Source organism: Ovis canadensis, chromosome 23 (assembly GCF_042477335.2).
Source record: "Ovis canadensis isolate MfBH-ARS-UI-01 breed Bighorn chromosome 23, ARS-UI_OviCan_v2, whole genome shotgun sequence".
Lineage (NCBI taxonomy): Eukaryota > Metazoa > Chordata > Mammalia > Artiodactyla > Bovidae > Ovis > Ovis canadensis.
In genome coordinates, this window is record NC_091267.1 from 21,093,241 (window position 1) to 21,108,636 (window position 15,396).

Consider the following 15,396-nt stretch of genomic DNA (forward strand, 5'->3'; position numbering starts at 1 on the left):
TACCTTGAGTCACCTAAAGCATAGCTAACATCAGAAAGTGTCTAAAAGTAGTTCTCAAAATTGATAGACTCCATGAGAAAAATCACATGGTTACCTCGGCAGGCTGAAAAAAAATAATATCATTGATACAGTTCAATACCTTTATGAGAAAAAGACCCCTAGATATATGAAGAATAGAAAGGGATTTTATTTACAATTGATTCACCAAAACTTGTTTTACTCTATGCACAAGTACTAGACACAGTCCCTTTCCTACTGGAAGAATGGCAAAGGGGCTCTTGATCAGGTAGCACAGGTCCTGGACAGGAAGGTAAGAAAAAGACTAAGAAAGGAGGAGACAGAAGTATCCATATTTGCAGACGGTATGATCACCGATATGAAAATACAAACAGCACTAATAGGAAAAAACTATTAAAACAAAAGTATACAGCAGTTATCAAATATAGTTAACGCAAGAGACTAACAGGATCCGTATACACAAACAATTGTTAATTAGAAAAAATTACCTTCACTATAGCAAGAAAAACTGTAAAGTACCCATGGATTTTTTTTTTTTTTTTTTACCCATGGATTTTGTTGGAGAAAAATTTAAAACTTAAAGAGAGAAGATAAAGTAAAGTGAAAGTGTTAGCTGCTCAGTTGTGTCCGATTTTTTGTGACCCCACAGACTGTAGCCCACCAGGCTCCTCTGTCTATGGGATTCTCCAGGCAAGAATCCTGGAGTAGGGTGCCATTCCCTTCTCCAGGGGATCAGAACCCAGATCTCCTGCATTGCAGGCAGATTCTTTACTGTCTGAGCCACCAGGGAAGCCCAAAGTAAAAAAAAGCATATTCCATGCCCTTAGATAAATTGCTAAGGTACCTATGTAAAGTAAGAACTGAGTGTGTTTGGGAAACAATTGCTCTAGAAAATGCTATAACATCATGTGATCTGGTGGCAGTTTAAGACAAGTGGCATGTTAGTGGTCCAAGAACAAACATCCAGACAGTACAGAGTAGAAAAATCTGAGGAAAACGTTACGTGTGCGAGTATCGCCTCCTGGGAAGCCCTGTGAAATACATGCCACCACAATAACTGAGAAAATAGCTCATTTAACAAATAGACTAGTGAAAACTGAGTCCCTAAGTATTAAAAAAAATGGAGTTCCTAACTTCATATAAGATCTGGACACCAGATAGATGAAAGACAAAACTATAATCCTAATTGAATAAAATGCCAGATGATACCTTTGTGATGTATGGTGTAGGGATGTAGGGAAGTATTTCTTAAAGAAAGCTTCTGAAGCCTAACTGGCAAAGGGGCAAATTTGAATACATCCAAGTTTGGAGATTTCTGGACTCCAGAAAGTGAATAGACAGTTGACAGAGGTGAGAATTTATTTATAATATCTAAAACTGAAGTAAGACTAGTGTTTAGAATAGACAGAAAACCTCATAAAACAGCCAGAAAAATAAAGGGACCCCAGTATGATATGGACCAATGATACGATCAAATGGTTCAGAGAAGAATAAATTTGGAAAGCAATTATGCATAGGAAGAATTTCCCAAATTCACTGGCAATAGAAAAACATTATGCTCAAACACAATTGAATATCACTTCACACCCAGCAGATTGGGAAAACTTAAAGAGTAACGGTAGGTGTCAATGAAAACGTGAGAATACAGAACCGTCATGTACCAAGTAGATAGATAGAGTGGAGATGCTTTCCGGAAATTCACCTGGTTGCACATATTCAGGCACTCCCACACTCAACACAATGATCTCATTCTTTTTATATATCCCAGAAAACTGCTCGCATTGGGTCATAAAGACACAGAACTAAAATCTTAATTACCGCAGTCTGAGGTAATGAGCAGTAGGTGGCTATCTAGTTTCTATCACTGGGAGAAATGGAGAAGTTTGCCCAATGGATGCAAACCATCGGGCTCAGTGTAACAGAAGCAACTGACAAACAGGTCTTAAAAGCCATAATGCAGCAAGAATTAAAAATAAGAAGCACAATAAGTTATAATACAATATCAAGTGAATTTACAAAGCAGGACATGTTCAAGAAATCAACCGTATACACTTATAAGATTCACATAAAGTTTTCCATCAAACTCATTATAATGATAATGGAAGTGGAGAGATGAATGGGATTAGAAATGAGAAGAAAATAGACTAATCAATTATAGAGATGAATGATGATAGCAATTAAATCAATCTTTGCAGCTGAGTTCTATCACACTTCAGTTCACTTTCAGTTCAGTTCAGTCGCTCAGTCATGTCTGACTCTTTGCAACCCCATGAACGCCAGGCCTCCCTGTCCATTACCAACTCCCAGAGTCCACCCAAACTCATGGCCATTGAGTCGGTGATGCCATCCAACCATCTCATCCTCTGTCATCCCCTTCTCCTCCTGCCCTCAATCTTTCCCAGCATCAGGGTCTTTTCAAATGAGTCAGCTCTATGCATCAGGTGGCCAAAGTATTGGAGTTTCAGCTTCAAAATCAGTCTTACCAATAAAAACCCAGGACTGATTTCCTTTAGGATGGACTGGTTGGATCTCCCTGAAGTCCAAGGGACTCTCAAGAGTCTTCTCCAACACCACAGTTCAAAAGCATCAATTCTTCTGCACGCAGCTTTCTTTATAGTACAACTCTCACATCCATACATGACCACTGGAAAAACCATAGACTTGACTAGATGGACCTTTGTTGACAAAGTAATGTCTCTGCTTTTTAATATGCTGTCTAGGTTGGTCATAACTTTCCTTCCAAGGAGCAAGTGTCTTTTAATTTCATGGCTGCAATCACCATTTGCAGTGATTTTGGAGCCCAGAAAAATAAAGTCAGCCACTGTTTCCAGTTTCCCCATCTATTTGCCATGAAATGATGGGACCGGATGCCATGATCTTAGTTTCCTGAATGTTGAGATTTAAGCCAACTTTTTCACTCTCCTCTTCACTTTCATCAAGAGGCTCTTTAGTTCTTCTTCACTTTCTGCCATAAGGATGATGTCATCTGCATATCTGAGGTTATTGATATTTCTCCTGGCAATCTTTGTTTTTTTTTTTTTAGTTTTTTATTTTTTAAATTTTAAAATCTTTAATTCTTACATGCGTTCCCAAACATGAACCCCCCTCCCACCTCCCTCCCCATAACATCTCTCTGGGTCATCCCCATGCACCAGCCCCAAGCATGCTGCATCCTGCGTCAGACATATTCCAGCTTGTGCTTCCTCCAGCTCAGCGTTTCTCATGATGTACTCTGCATATAAGTTAAATAAGCAAGGTGACAATATACAGCCTTGACATACTCTTTTTCCTATTTGGAAGCAGTCTGTTGTTCCATGTCCAGTTCTAACTGTTGCTTCCTGACCTGCATACAGATTTCTCAAGAGGCAGGCCAGGTAGTCTGGTATTCCCAACTCTTTCAGAATTTTCCAGTTTATTGTGATCCACACAGTCACCGGCTTTGGCATAGTCAATAAAGCAGACTTAGATGCTTTTCTGGAACTCTTGCTTTTTCAATGATCCAGCAGATGTTGGCAATCTGATCTCTGGTTCTTCTGCCTTTTCTAAAACCAACTTGAACATCTGGAAGTTCACGGTTCATGTATTGCTGAAGCCTAGCTTGGAGAAATTTGGCCAGTCCTGTGGCCAGAACTGGAAAAGGTCATTTTTTTCTTTTCTATCACACTAGAAAAACAAAAAGAAGGAAGGAAGGAGAGGGAAGAGGGGAAGCGAGAGAGGGAAGAGAGGGAGGGAGAGAGGGAGGGAGGGAAATCCACTTTCCATAGAAAGTCAACTGAATGATATTCTAATGAAATTCTAGCAGGTCAACTGCTATTAATTATATGACAATTATAACTTCCCAGTGCTCTGAGTTAGTCTTCCGCTCAGCTCTCTATGGCCTAGTATGTGATAACTCCTAATATAGCTAATGGGAACAATTATGTTTCTTTAGTAAAGGACACAGAGTGGAAAAGAGTATGATCACTGGTTTAGTTGTTTAGTTGCTAAGCCGTGTTCGGCTTTCTGCAAACCCATGGACTGTAGACTCCGCTGTCCATGGAATTTTCCAGGCAAGAATACTGGAGTGGGTTGCCATTAAAGTGAAAGCAACATTCCAATTATCGTTCGAATGTGATTATAGTGCATAATATATCCAAGCTTGGGGGATAATAATGGGTCTGACCTTGTGAGTTTACTTGCAAGGTAGAACTGGAATAAAAGAGAGCAAAGCTGACTTTTAGGTCCACCATCAGCGAGTCAGGTGTACCAGCTCTAAGACTATGAGAACTTCCTGGTAGCTCCAAGATTAGGACAATTCCCAATACACCAAGAAAACCTTTTTATGAAAGGGTAAAAGGATTAGTGGAGAAATACAGTCTACTGCAAATCCGATTAAATTTTAATTTTATAGTACCCGGATTTCTATGATTAACTTGTTTCAAAGGAAAACTAGGGGGAAAATAGTTGCATAACACTTAACAATCTCTCTCTTATTTTCTTTCTTTGTCTCCAAATAAATAGGGGAAAAACATTAATTTCCCTGAATATTGTATATAAGGAATTCAATCACCTCTTCAGTCTAGACATCAAATTATGTATAAAAATAATTTTGATTTCAAAATTATTTCTACACATAATTTAACAAATGCAATAATTATCATCAAAACAAGAATTTCACTGACTCTCAAAGCCTATGGTTCCTTGAACTAAGAATATGTTCTCTAAATAAAATCAGGTTAGAGGATATTATTGGTTTCTAACTTAAGACTGTTTCATGGGCAATTAACATTTTACCTTTTGTTACTGAAGTATTAGATGTAAAAAGGATTTATAATTTTTAAAATATTATATAAATTTGAAACAAACATTAAACACCATTATTTATCAAAGATGCTATATAGATATTTATAGCAAGGCACAAAGTCATAATTCAAGAATAAAGTCTCACTGAAACATCCTTAAAATTGTAAGTTGTAAATAAATATGCATTCATTACTTGAAATGTAATACATAACATTCCATTAATGATAGAAAAACAATTTATCCTCAGTGAACATTATGCAATTATCGTTTCTCCTGCTGCATCTGTCAGATATTACACAATTAAGTCGAGTTTGTTAATGGGTAAAAGGAGATTTTGAAAAACTCCAGATGCATTGATGATATTCTGAAATAATAATTAAGGGCATTGGATCTAAATCCATTATATATATGTAAAAATGCTTCAGAAATGATGGAAATAATGTCATAACAAAATCATGCTGTTGAATATTCTTTCTCAAATTACTATCTGATATACCAGGGAAAATGGCTTGTTTGAAACTACAAATTACTTTATCATGCAAATTGGTCTCAGAATTTTTCTAAAGTTGGTATGAAAAATGTCCCTGGTTTCAAAGATGCAAAATCTGAGGCAGAAATGACTTGTATAACCCTAACTGTTTTATATTTACACATCATCTTACATGAAATTGTCATCTTACTTTCTGAGCTATAATATTATTTGCATTTTGCAGATAGGAAAGTGAGAGAAAGACATTGTTTAAATCACACTACACTTTCTCCTGATGTAGTACCACTGTGTATGACAGCCTACACACAAGTGAGTAGTTTAAAAAAGTGAACAAAGACAGTAATTTTCCTAACATAAATCTTACTGCTGCATACTCTAAATCAAGCCCAGAATACTCTTACAGCTATTTTCTAAGAGTGTGATTCCTATTTCTCACAGAAGAGATGACTCTCATGGACCAGTAGGTAATAAACAAATCATAATGACTGAGTGGTTGCTTTTCTAAGACTTCCTTAAACCACACAGAACGATCATTACTGAAGATTTCTTAGATGCTGCAAAATTTCAACTGGCCTTGACTCAAAATTACAAAGATCAAGTCTACCTCTGCAAGTTCCTTATTGTTTTGGGAGCACAACTTCACAAAGTCTCTCCATCCAGAAGTCTTTACCCATGGCCTTTCTGCTGATCCCCACCTCTGTCAGTCAAGTATATCCAGCCTTGGGCATAGCCCCCCTTCATCTTATCCCACATCAAACCAACATTTTGTATTCCATTTCTATGAGTCTTCCCTGAATGACTAGCACTAGCACTCAGATATTATGAGACAATTAATAGATGACCATGGAACCAGGAACCAAGGTGTGTGTCCATGGAAGCTTCTGTTCAAGAAACTGAGAAGTCTTCAAACTAAGGGATTATACGAGGATGAATGAATGAATGAGTAAATACACAAGTGGATACAATGCCTTAACCTGAGTAAGTGAATATCACTCACTTGTTCCAGTGAACTTATCCCAGAAGTTCACTTACGGGAACTTCTGGAGGGGTTTCAGGAGGATCTGCACCAATGATTATTCTTCACATGGTGCCCAGGAGCTGCTCATCTAAGCATTAAGCTATTTCTTCATGGAATCAAAGCGAAAATCTTCAAGACATCACATTGTACACAGTGCTACTTTCACATTTCCCGATGCTTTTCCTTCTAGCAAAAGGATATGCTCTATTTATAGGTGGCTAGTCTTCATAAGGACATTTTCATCTTTTCCCCAATTCTCTTGGATGTTTACATATAGTTAAATACTGACAACTCCAATAGGAGTAAAGAGGATGGAATAAAATGATGTTTTCAATGTCAGGTTGTCAGCGATTTAGAAATAAGACTGGTCCCAAAACGAGCATTGCTTTTCTTGCGTCACGTAGAACTTCGCATAGGTCTATCTTCATTCATCCTTCTAAGGGACTTTATTTATATTTTCCTCCCCACAGACTGCACTCATATTTACTTTGTTAAAATTTCTATAAACTGTTTCTTTTTCATCTGCTTAGGAAATTAAGGAAAATTTATTTGCTGATTCTATGTAAATTGCTTTAGCTCAGTTTTCATTGAGGATAAATTTGTTTTGAATATCTGTTATGACAATTATATACAGCCACATTTTCAACCCTAATGCATTTTTAATAACTCGCTTCAGCAGCTAGTGATTTGAATTTCAAATTTCTTTCTGCCAAGAAGTAAAAAAAAGTACATACCATCTTATGGCAGTTTCATATAAAAATTGATTTATGCTGAAAGATCTCTCTCACAGTAAACATATCAAATGTCTAAATGAGATCATTAATACTCATAAGCTCTAGAATATGTATGTTCCACATAGAGTATAGCATTAATTTAAACTTGGTGCAGAAATAATTGTATCTTTAGATTATTTTTCAGAAGCCCCTCACTTAGGTTCGAAACATTTCATTTGATTGATTATTTTAATTAATTGCTATTGAACACTACAGAGTATTTTAGAACAAATCAAAATAACTGACTAATCACAAATTTAAGGTATTTCAGTTCAGTTCAGTTACTCAGTCGTGTCTGACTCTTTGCGACCCCATAAATTGCAGCATGCCAGGCCCCCCATCCATCACCAACTCCCGAGTTCACTCAAACTCGTGTCCATTGAGTCGGTGATGCCATCCAGCCATCTCATCCTCTGTCGTCCCCTTCTCCTCTTGCCTCCAATCCCTCCCAGCATCAGGGTTTTTTCCAACGAGTCAACTCTTTGTATGAGGTGGCCAAAGTATTGGAGTTTCAGCTTTAGTATTTAAACATTAACAAATTGAATAATTTGGAAAATCCATAAAGGTCTATATCTTTAGGCCATCTTGAAAATGAAGTCTTTTTTCCCCCCAGTTCTGGTGATCTGATAATTGGACTGACCATCAGTGCTTGAGGGAAAACAAAGATTTTTAAATATGCCACATTTTTTCACACAGAGGCCTTTCTTTATTGACCTGCCTGGCAGAGGCTGTTGCTGTTGCTCAGTCTCTACGTTGTGCCCGAGTCTTTGTGGCCCCACGGACTGCAGCACACCAGGTTCCTCTGTCCTCCACTGTCTCCAGAGTTTGCTCACATCCATGTTCGTTGAGTCGGCCATGCAATCGAACCATCTCATCCTCTGGGTTGCCTTCAATCTTTTGTCTCCCCTTTGGTCTGCAATCTTTGCCAGCATCAGGGGCTTTTCCAGGGAGTCGGTTCTTCTCATCTCATGGCCAACGTGGTGGAGCCTCAGCTTCAGCATCAGTTCTTCCAATGAACATTCAGAGTTAGGACTGACTGGTTTCATCTCCTTGCTGTCCAAGGGACTCTCAGGAGTCTTCTCCAGCATTAAAATTCCAGAGGACTTTAGAATCATCTCTTTAGAATTTTTCCATTTTTCAGCTAGTAGTATATTTAAAGAGTCCTGGTAGTGACTATACATTTTATAAATAATACTGGTTAGGATTTTCATGTTTATTTTACTAGCAGTTTCTCACTTAAACAGGACTTTTCATAATATTCTAACATTCCTTGAATTAGCTGTTTTTTTTTTTTTTTTTCAGTCCAAGTTTCTACTTTTTGGTTTGTAAGTCTAGATAAATTTATAATTAAAATATCTGTGAAATATTCTAATGTCACCCGAAGGTTGGAACTAAGCTTAGTATCTCTTAGGAAAATGGTTTATTTTATACTGATAAGGGGCTTTCCTGATAGCTTAATTGGTAAAGAAACTGCCTGCAATTCAGAAGACCCCAGTTCAATTCCTGGGTCAGGAAGATCATCTGGAGAAGGGATTGGCTACCCACTCCAGTATTCTTGCGCTTCCCTTGTGACTCAGCTGGTAAAGAATCCTCCTGCAATGCAGGAGACCTGGGTTTGATCCCTGGGTTGGGATGATCCCCCAGAGAAGGGAACAGCTACCCACTCCAGTATTCTGGCCTGGAGAATTCCATGGTCTGTATAGTCCACGGGGTCACAAAGAGTCAGACACGACTGAGCGACTTCCACTTTCACTTCACTTCAAGGTTTTACAGATGTTAATATACACTCATCTTCATAAGAATTCTCTTCAATTGATCTCCTGGGTAGTTTCACTATAATCTGGCTGCACTTCCAATTGTTTAATAGTAGATACGTGTATATACCATATATAAATACCTCAAAATCTAACATGTGAACAATGACCTTTTCTTCACCCTGTCTCTGTGAACAGCACGACCACCCATCCCTCATCCAGTTCCTGAAAGGCATCAAGTCTCACTCCTGTCTCTTCCATTTCCCCAATATCCAATCAGTCACTAAGTCTTTTTTCTTACTGCAGGTGTTTTGCAGGGCAGTGTTAGTGCCTCCTGCGCGATAGTGCGCAGCGGGTGTATGGAGACGCGCGCCCGTGCCTCGTGGGCCCCTCTCCCATGCCCAGTCCGCCCCTCTGGGCGAGCCCGGGCCCCGCGCGGAGCCCGCTGTGCTGTGCTGCAGGTCCCCACTCTCTGACACGCGGCGGTGCACGTGTGCCAGTGCCACTCTCCCAGCTCATCCCGCCCTCCCTGCCCCCTGGTTTACATGCCCGTCGTCTACATTTGCATCTCCAGCCCTGCCCTGGAAACCAGTTCATCTGTACCATTTTCTAGATTGCACATATATGCACTAATATATGATGTTTTGTTTCTCTTTCTGACTTACTTCATTCTGTATGACAGACACTAGGTCCATCCACGTCTCCAGTAAGTCTTCCTAATTCTCCTTGACTGTATCTGGAAAATATCACCAAAATCTATCTCCTCTTCATTCACTTCACCTTTCTCCATTCAGGAGTGTGTTGTCTATTTTGGGGAAATGACAATATTACAGCATTTAATTATACTGTTTCTCTATGTATATTCTATTAGCCTATCCATTTGACGTGATGTCACACAAACTGTTTTTTTCTAAATACATATTTGATGATATGAAAAACCATTTAAAACCCTTCACAACTGCTCTGTTGCTTAAAGGACAAAGGTCAAAGTCACATGGAAGGCATTTATGACCCTTCACTGACCCCATCCACGTCCTTCGAGCTTACCATCCATCACCGTAGTCCTCGCAAGCTTTGCCAACACTAGATAGATACCTCAGATTTTCTTCAACTCACCATACAGTGTAACTTTTCAGTATGTTTATTCACCTTTTCTCCCTCATATAATGCATTCCTCTCCATTATTTTGCTTTGTCAAAAACAGAGCGATCTAAAGAAGCGCCTTGGAAAGTCCTGTTCTCCAGAGATAGACAACCGTTCCCTTGTACTTTTATTACCACTTTTCATCGTATTTCATTACAGTTAGCCATTTATAACCTTACTTTCTCAGATTGTAAAACCATACGACGATAATGATAAGAACTCAACATTTTCTGACTGCTCTAGCCTCAGAGAGTTCACAGGTAGTATCTTCTTTATGGCTCAGTACTCATAGAGAAGGAGGGCGACTCTCCCTACCGGAAAAAGAAGAAGAGCATCTTATCTTCACCCTCTGAACTTCAGTATCTATTTTGTTACTGGACATTGTTGTCTCACAGAACAACGTATCTTGCTGTTGCTGTTCAGTCACTAAGTCGTGTCTGACTTTGTGACACCAAGCAAGGACTGGGGCATGCCAGGCTTCCCTGTCTTTCATGCGCATTGAGTCAGTGATGCTATCTGACCATCTCATTTTCTGTTGCCTGCTTCTACTGCCTTCAATCTTTCCCAACATCAGGGTCTTTTCCAATGAGTCAGCTCCTTGCATCAGGTGGCCAAAATATTTTATATATCTAATTAAAATAGCACTTTATTTGTTCTACTGAATTGGGTTTGATTGTCACCTCCCAATATTCAGGGCAAGCCTCTTTTCCTTCGTAGCAGAAAGGAAATTACTTTTATAGGCAAGATGCACCCGTATGTTCCTTATCTCATCCAGTGAAAGCAAATATTTACATGGAAAGTTTTTACTTTAACTTGAGGAACATCAGAGTTGCCTAAAGGTGATATAATTTTGATGGCTAGGTACAACTTTATTGTGTGTGAGTGATAAAGAATGGCAGTATTGACTAATAGAAGAGATGATAAATGAGACTTTAAATAATGCTAGCTGTATATTAAGAAAAAAAAGAAGCAAAAATCAGTGTCATGGAGCTACTTAAGACTGTAGGAAGAAGAACAGAAGTAGTGAGGTTGATACGAATATTTTGGTTTGGATGCCTAAGAGACATTTCAAACTTAACATATACAAAGTGGAAAGCTTGTGATTTTTTTTTTTTTCACTCTAAGCCTATAATAAGATAGCCAGTCAAGCATTAGGCAAAACTTGCTAAAAGAGTATTAAAATAAGAGAAGAGACCATTTATATATTTTCCTGAAAGCACCCTTTAAGATTTCTTATTACTGATGAATCATGACGAAATTGTTCTTCTATATCAAAACTGGTCTAACTTCATGGTATTACTTTGCAATCACCAAAGAAAAAATAAGATAAAATTTCTGAAAGGAAATTTAAATCACTAGGAAACAGAATTAGGCTCTCGAATGCTGTGAAGGATAAGTTGCAATAACAGAAAACTTTAATCTTCCTAACACACCCACCAGAAAAGTACATTTTAGCTGTCACATACACTGAATCTAGTTATTAATGTGCTTTAGGAAGCTCCAAGCTACAGTCAGTGATATCTGTTTAGTTATTTATTAGAAGATGAACCATTCCTATTCTCACTGTGCTCCGCAGGATCTTTCGTGACTCAATTTTCACAGACTGGAGAAAGCTCACATACATAAATTGTGTATGTTTTAAAAGTGTTAGTGATAGTTTTCTAACATTAATTTTTATTTAACCCATTTATATCTACAGTCATTTTCTTCTTCTTTTTTTGTTAAAATGAAAGCTCTCTGGTTCTGTTAAAGACCAAACCCTATCATTATACAAAGGAAACATCTAATCATCGCATCTTTGGTCTACTAGATTATTCCCACTGGCATACAAGGATATTAAATACATTTCATATTTTAAAAACAACTGTTATACACAGGCTCAATTTTACAGCAAAATATCTTGAAAATAATTGCCTGGGTTGCTATTTGTTTTTTCCCCCTCAATCTCCTGCAAGCTACTCCAAGTGAAATTAGTCCCCATATTTCATTGAAAAAATTCTTGGCAAAGCCATCGAAGACCATGTTATAAATCCAACAGTCCCTTTTCTGTCACCTTTCTCAATCTCTAAAACTAGACACAGATGACCATTCGTTCAGAATTTTTAAAAAATGTATGTTCAAGTGTTTTTAGCACAGTTTTCTCTTAGTTTCCAATGGTCTACCCTTCAAGTTATTCTTCTGCTCTTACTGCCTGCTGTTCTCAGCTTTCTCTCCTGGACCCTTCACCTCTGCTAATCCTTTAAGTGTTGGAATGTTAATTATCTCCTTTTCCTTCATTTTCTCCTAATGACATTTTATCCAGTGCTCCAGAGTAAAGTACTATCAACAGGCCAATGACAGTCAAATGAATAACTTCAACAGTGACATTTCTCCCACCCAAGCCCACATCTGTTTATCTAATTGACTACTTGACATTTTAGTTTGAATACCTAATATACATTTCAAATTTAACATATGCTAAGTGAAATCTTCTGATTTGTACTCAAAGGCTGCTCTTCTGTTTTCCTCGTCTTCATAAACTGCACCATTCCTCATCTCTGTTGCTCAAGTACATGAATCCAACCCTTCATTTACACACTACATTTAATCCATAATTACTTCCAGTCTGTTTTCACAAACTATACCCAAAATTTGTCCTTTAACCTCCAACTTCAATACTATCAAATTCATTGAAATTACCATCATATCTAGTCTAGATGAATAATGGCCAGTATTTGCTAAATTAACCATATGACATCTTTGTCTAGTTTTGGTTTTCGGTTTTGGTTTTATCAGTCTGATAAAGTGAGTTCGAAAGGGTTTCCTCTTTATATTTTCCTTAAGAATTTATGTGGATTCTTTTTTCACTTTAAATATGTTATAGTATTAATTAACAAGTGAAATGATATGGAGATCAAGTTTTTTGGTAGGAATATTATTGAACTGTAAGTTAAAAGTTTTTATTAGATCTTGAACTACTGAATAAGCCTGGGTGGTTTGTGTCTTTCAAGGAGTTTGTCTATTTCATTTAATTTGTCAAAAATTTTAAATCACATTTGTTCACAATATACTCTTATTATCCTTTTAATATTTGTAGAATTTGTAGTGGATAACCCATCTACTCATCCCAGTCTTTGATTTTTTAAAATATTTTTTCTTGATAAATTTGCTTAACAGTTTATCAAGTAAATTTTTTTTTTTTAAAGAAGCAGCTATGGACTTTATAAAATTTCCTTATTATTACTTTGGTTTTTATTTCATTGATATTTTCTCCTCCATTTATTGTTTCTTGGTAATGTAAGAACTTACAGATATACATTTCCCTGTAATTACTCATGTAGTTCTATATTCCACACATGTTGATACTTGTATTTTATGATTTTTGAGTTTAGAATATTTGCTAATAGCCTCTGTGACTACTGCATTTCCTTTTTGATTATTACCCCTTGGAATATGCTAATTCCCAAATAATTAGCATTTACTTGATAACGCCAACTTCTAATTTAAATTATTTATGGTCAGAGAACACACTCTTTATGACTTCAAGTCTTTTCAATTTATTAAGACTTGCTCATATTGAATTAAAGTTATCTGCATACGGGTGTCTTTTCACTGGAATACAAACTCTTTCAGGGTACGTATATCTCAGTATCCCCAGTGAAGAGCCCAGGGCAAGGTATAAATCAGATACCTTATTTCAGTCTAAACTATTAACCTTAATAAGTGGTTACAATACTGGAATGTTGCCATTTGTCAAGTAAAAGATGGCTGAGTATGAGGACTCTAGATGCACTGGCTAGAAAGTGGGCAGCCAGGATACATCAATGACCAGCAGGCAAGTGTTCTGACCAGGAATCCACAGAACACATACTATGCTTAGTCTTTCAAAATTTTACTCAAAAACTAAATGTCACAGACATACCTGGTAGTTTCTTATTAAGTCAGGTTTAAAACTATTGCCACGATCTTTATCATCAAACAAAATATCAACATGACTTCAGGCTACAAATATCTTTTCCTCTAAAAACAGACATGTGATATAACGATTTTAAAATCCATGTACTCAAGAGAAAACCAAACTCCCATGAGCTTATAAGTGTTTTGGCAGGAACTTAAACTTGGATTCTCCAGTTATAAACGTGTATGAATATATAGACTACCTCATAGAGAGTTAAAGAAGTTCACATTTTAAGCCTTATGATAGAGGTTCAAGTCTAAAACAAATGACTGCTGGCTATTTGTGTAATAAAATTGGTTAGCACATGATTGCTGAATAATCTATTTCTAATAGATTTTACCTTTCAGAGCAGTTTTATGTTCACTGCAATACTGAGCAGAAATTACAGAGATTTCCCTTTTACTGCCTGCCCCCCTATGCATGTGGGCTTCCCAGGTGGTACAGTGGTAAAGAATCCACCTGTCAATGCAGGAGACACAAGAGATGCAGGTTCAATCCCTGGGTCAGGAAGATCCCCTGGAGGAGTGCATGGCAACTCACTGCAGCATTCTTGTCTGGAGAGGACCATGGACAAAGAAGCCTGGAGGGCTACAGTCCACGGGGTCGCAAGAGTCGGATATGACTGAGCACACACACACACGGACAGCCTCTCCCATTAGCAACATCCTCACCAGATGGCACATTTGTTATAACTCACGAATGAATCTGCTTTAATATAACATAATCACCCAAAGTTCATATTTTATAGCAAGGTTCACTCTTGGTGTTGTATGTCTTATGGCTTTGGACAAATGTATAATGGCATACATTCACCGTTATAATAAAGGGTAGTTTCACTCTCCTAAAAACCTTTGTTGTTCAGTTGCTAAGCTGTGCCCAACTTTTGCGACCCCAAGGACTGCAGCAAGCCAGGGCTTCCCTATTCTTCACAAAAAATCCTTGGTGCTATGCTTATTTAGCCCTGCCATGCTCCTCGTCCCTGGAATACACTCTATCTTTTAATAAAAGAAGAAATAAGAACTATATATCACAGAAAATAAGTTCCACAGACTCATTACAGTATTCAGGGTAACTTATTCTTTGTTACCGCCGTGAAGGAATTAAGCTCTTCCCTAAGCTTATGTGGGCATTCTGTCAAAAAGCAACACTGCTCCGCAGTTCTGCATTCTGATCATGAATCCTCCATCTTACTAGCAAATACCTAACTTGTTTTGACATTATCACCAGAGATAACTTTCAGCAGCACATTCAGCATCATTCTACGGTGATTTCTTACATATTTTTAACTTTCAACTCATACTCACATATTTTTAGGAAATTGATATTTGACTCATAGGATTTATGCCACATCTCTACATATCAGCATGCACAACGATCTCTTTCTTGTGAAGCTGTAAACATCAAGTGCTTTGAACATTAACAGTGTCATTAACACTGCTCACACCAGCCTCAAAAGTTTTATCTCCTAAACATTGCCCACA

The 15,396-nt window shown here is 37.6% G+C and overlaps 1 protein-coding gene across 1 annotated transcript in view; it reads right to left on the reverse strand.

Moving 5' to 3' along the window:
• The window catches only part of DOK6 (docking protein 6), a 404,688-nt gene that overhangs the window by 254,193 nt on the left and 135,099 nt on the right, over positions 1-15,396 (reverse strand). The gene's annotated exons all lie outside the window — the stretch shown is intronic.